Source organism: Cherax quadricarinatus, chromosome 6 (genome assembly GCF_038502225.1).
Source record: "Cherax quadricarinatus isolate ZL_2023a chromosome 6, ASM3850222v1, whole genome shotgun sequence".
In the NCBI taxonomy this organism is placed as follows: Eukaryota; Metazoa; Arthropoda; class Malacostraca; order Decapoda; family Parastacidae; genus Cherax; species Cherax quadricarinatus.
Genome location: NC_091297.1, coordinates 40,901,160 through 40,906,159, shown reverse-complemented (window position 1 = coordinate 40,906,159; position 5,000 = coordinate 40,901,160). Strand labels below are relative to the sequence as shown.

Sequence of the window (5,000 nt, the reverse complement as noted above, 5' to 3'; positions counted from 1 at the left end):
AGACGCCTTTAATCTCTGGACGCATAATTATGAAAAGTGAGCGAGGCTTTATGAGGGTGGGTTGGCTCGGTCTACCTGGCCAGCGGTGGTGGTAGTGGGGTTGGGAACGGGGTAGTGGGGGAGGTAGTGGGAGTGGTGGAAGTGTTTGTGGTGGCAGTGGTCGGGGTGGTGGTTGTTACGGGTGTAGTTGGCAGTGTTGGTGATGGTAGTGGTGGTGATGATCAGGTTGGTACTAGTGGGGATAATGGGCGGAGGAGTAGGTGGTGGTGGTGGTGGTGGTGACACGGAGAATATTCTGTAATACCCAAGACGGTGTTACCTCCTTCATCAGCTCCCCGATAACCTAAGTATTTCTTAAGCATTCAGCTCACAACCGAAAGAACTGGGTACAATTCTCCGAACGGAGGGTTCGACATCATAGCAAACTAATCCTAAAACAAGCAGGCCAGTATGTTGTTGTAAATTGCGTCAACATAAATTCCCAAATTAATCAAGTACGATCTTCAGCTGGGACGGACGCATGGACAAGTCTCCTAGCACCTGCTGCCACTGTTCACCTAACAGTAATGAGGATATATACACCGGCGGGAGTACATACACAAAGTTTACTTTAATCCCTAAATACGTAACCTGTTCACTGGTGAACAGGTTACGTGCAGCATTAATAACCTTCGTGTAGTCCATACGCATTAAACCCATTAAACCAATCGATCAAAATAGCAGTAAATGGATATCTAGGAGCAAGTCGACTATTGTGGGTCGCATGCGACTGAAGAAGGCCAACTGAATTAAGCTTGGAATTTTTTGGTTAATAATTTGAAAGTCTTCCATATATATTTTTAAACATTTAAGTGGGATGCATTGATGTCTTAAGTTGAAGTTGAATGCCTTACTGGTAACAATAATGATAATATATATTCATAAACAGGAAGAGACACCGTAATATGAGGTGGTCTCTATACACAGTAATCCGCAACGCTGCTGCCCTGGGGAACTCCTCGAAGATACGCCGCGGCGAACTCTAAAAGAGAAGTGTACAATAATGAGAAAAGAAGGTTTGCACACTTGTGACAGGAGCACAATAGCTATCGGGTCAGATGGATGATGGGGTTGGAGGCTCTGATCGTTTCTTGAAGAATGATAATCCTCTTTCATCTTTTTCCTAGCTCCGCTGGTGGCATGTTTTACCGGCTCCTTAGCCTTTAAACCTCCTTTAAATGAGGTGGGAGGTGTTGTGAGGTGATGGTTTACGATGTGACTGCTTGGAGGCGCACCAGCAGGGAGGCCGGGAGAAGCACCTCCACCGCTTGCAACTTTCTAGGAACTCTAACTTATTACATGTGTATTGTGCTATTAACTCTAAGTGTGTTGGCAGAGGTTTTTGTCGGAGCAGAAGGTGAGATTAAGGCCGCAGGTGGTCGGTTTAGTCCGACTAACTGACGTATACTATTTGCCGCAGTCCACTTGTTAGGCTAATTTTTCCTGGCTGGTTAATTCGTCCGGCAGCTTTTGTTATCAATGGTGTTGACGGAACGAGGCGCCATTATCACCGCTTCAGTCGGAGAAAAAAAAGGCCACACGTGTTATAATGATTATTGTGGAGAGAGAGAGAGAGAGAGAGAGAGAGAGAGAGAGAGAGAGAGAGAGAGAGAGAGAGAGAGAGAGAGAGAGAGAGAGAGAGAGAGAGAGAGACCATGTTGTAAATCTTGCAAACAAGGCAGCCAGGAAGCTTACAGCACTTCGCCGTATCTCGCATCTACTTGACAGTAGGGACTGCAAGATTCTGTACGAGGCACAAGTACGCTCGCACCTTGAGTATGCTCCACTTTCTTGGTTTGCCTGCCCCCCCCCCCTCTCATCTGCGACTGCTTGACAGAGTAGAGAACAGAGCAAGACGTCTCATCCCTCGCCTGGACCCATCCTGGATAGATCTGTCATTTCAGCAGAGCCTTCAACATAGGAGGGGTGTGGGTGGCCTTACTGTTATGTACAAGGTCAATATTGTCAAAGTACCACACTTGGATCCACTTCGAGGACAGCGTGAAACAAGCTTTTATGCCACAAGACGGGCAGAAAGCAACAACTTCACTCTGGCTGTACCCTTCTCCAGAACTTCACTCCATCTGAGATCATATATACCCAGGATGACTCGAGTATGGAACACATTCGTACAACATAATGATGTCAACGAGATAAAGTCAGTTGATCAAATGAAAATGCTGGCCCACAGATGGCTCCAACTTCATCCTGTTCCCTACTTGTATGTCTCATAACAATGAAAATGCTTTCAAATGAGCTGATGTAGGTAACAGCTCTTAGCTTTCCAATAAAGTTAGGAATCCTTAACCTGTAAATAGCTTGTTAATAAAGCTAGAGATCCTTAACCTTGTCAAACCTTGTGTAAAAGAGAGAGAGAGAGAGAGAGAGAGAGAGAGAGAGAGAGAGAGACTGGGATGGCTGGAGACAGGTCCATTCCACAGGCTGTGTTATTGCGATATATCCTGTAAACTCTTGCGTTTTTTTATGCGTTTCTGCTCGTAAAAGGATAATTATTTTGTTGGGTACGAAGGATAAGGATGACGTTTATCATGTGGTGTAGAATGATGCATTTGTGTGTGTGTGTGTGTGTGTGTGTGTGTGTGTGTGTGTGTGTGTGTGTGTGTGTGTGTGTGTGTGTGTGTGTGTGTGTGTGTGTGTGCGGTGAGGCTCGCCCGCAAGAATAGTAAAAAAAACAGTTTTTGCTCTACTACAGCTTTCTAAAGCTTGATAAAGCTTTCGATATGGACATAGGAAAAAAGGAACACTGCAACAGGCCTACTGTCCCATGCGAGGCAGGTCCAAGTCCCCCACCGGCCCAAGCCAATGACCTAACCTAGTCAGGTCAGGTCACATTCACTTAAGGCAGGAGCACGGCATCTGACTTGGTAGTCAGGTGTAACTCACACCCACACACTACACAAGGTCTTAGCTTCTATGACGGTACTCAGAAGTTTGTTCCACTCATCCACAACTGTTACCAATCCAGTGCTTTCTTATATCCTTCCTGAATCTGAATTTTTCCAATGCTGCGAGTCCTGTCTCGACTGAAAAATTTGCTCTGTACATAGCACGTTGCTGTTCTACACCCTGAGAATATTAAAATACTGCAAGTGTTACGAGTGGAGACCCCAATAAGCCGTAGGGGGACACACAGCGACTTGATGGATAGATAGATAGATAGATAGATAGATAGAGAGAGAGAGAGAGAGAGAGAGAGAGAGAGAGAGAGAGAGAGAGAGAGAGAGAGAGAGAGAGAGAGAGAGAGAGCTGACATACTGATAAGAACAAATAGTGGGTATAGGTGATGCTGCCTTGATACAACAACGGTAATAATGCACTTCCATCTAGTGCCCAGACATGATGTTAATTATATTAAAAGGGAAGCGGTGAATCCGTACGGATCATGCAGCACTTTGTCAATGGAGAGATAACTAGGCTTGATCAAAGGAAGTGGAGAGGGTAGCTCCACATCCTTGGTTCAAGAGCCATTCGGCATCAACACACCAGCCATCGTGAGCAAAAATTTTATGAATAAGCAACGAATACATAGAAAATATTGAGAAAATGCTATGATAAGATTTATGTATAGAGCACAAGTATAGAGCACAAATATAGAGCACAAGTATGGAGCACAAGTATAGAGCACAAGTATAGAGCGCAAGTATAGAGCACAAGTATAGAGCACAAGTATAGAGCACGAGTAGTGTGATCACTTGGGTAGTATAGAGCACAAGTAGTGTGATCACTTGGGTAGTATAGAGCACAAGTAGTGTGATCACTTGGGTAGTATAGAGCACAAGTAGTGTGATCACTTGGGTAGTATAGAGCACAAGTAGTGTGATCACTTGGGTAGTATAGAGCACAAGTAGTGTGATCACTTGGGTAGTATAGAGCACAAGTAGTGTGATCACTTGGGTAGTATAGGGCACAAGTAGTGTGATCACTTGGGTAGTATAGAGCTCAAATAGTGTGATCACTTGGGTGGTATAGAGCTCAAGTAGTGTGATCACTTGGGTAGTATAGAGCACAAGTAGTGTGATCACTTGGGTAGTATAGAGCACAAGTAGTGTGATCACTTGGGTGGTATAGAGCGCAAGTAATGTGATCACTTGAGTAGTATAGAGCTCAAGTAGTGTGCTCACTTGGGTGGTATAGAGCTCAAGTAGTGTGATCACTTGGGTGGTATAGAGCTCAAGTAGTGTGATCACTTGGGTAGTATAGAGCACAAGTAGTGTGATCACTTGGGTAGTATAGAGCACAAGTAGTGTGATCACTTGGGTAGTATAGAGCAAAAGTAGTGTGATCACTTGGGTAGTATAGAGCACAAGTAGTGTGATCACTTGGGTAGTATAGAGCACAAGTAGTGTGATCACTTGGGAAGAATAGAGCACAAGTAGGGTGATCACTTGGGTAGTATAGAGCACAAGTAGTGTGATCGCTTGGATAGTATAGAGCACAAGTGGTGTGATCACTTGGGAAGAATAGAGCACAAGTAGTGTGATCACTTGGATATTATAGAGCACAAGTAGTGTGATCACTTGGGAAGAATAGCGCACAAGTAGTGTGATCACTTGGGTAGTATAGAGCACAAGTAGTGTGATTACTTGGGTAGTATAGAGCACAAGTAGTGTGATCACTTGCGTAGTATAGAGCACAAGCAGTGTGATCACTTGGGTAGTATAGAGCACAAGTAGTGTGATCACTTGGGTAGTATAGAGCACAAGTAGTGTGATCACTTGGGAAGAACAGAGCACAAGTAGTGTGATCACTTGGGGAGTATAGAGCACAAGTAGTGTGATCACTTGGGTAGTATAGAGCACAAGTAGTGTGATCACTTGGGTAGTATAGAGCACAGGTAGTGTGATCACTTGGGAAGTATAGAGCACATGTATTGTGATCACTTGGGTTGTATAGAGCACAAGTAGTGTGATCACTTGGGTTGTATAGAGCTCAAATAGTGT

General features: G+C 44.4%; 1 long non-coding RNA gene across 2 annotated transcripts in view; it reads left to right on the top strand.

Moving 5' to 3' along the window:
- Nucleotides 1–5,000, top strand: part of LOC138852313 (uncharacterized) — a 149,078-nt gene that overhangs the window by 55,202 nt on the left and 88,876 nt on the right. The gene's annotated exons all lie outside the window — the stretch shown is intronic.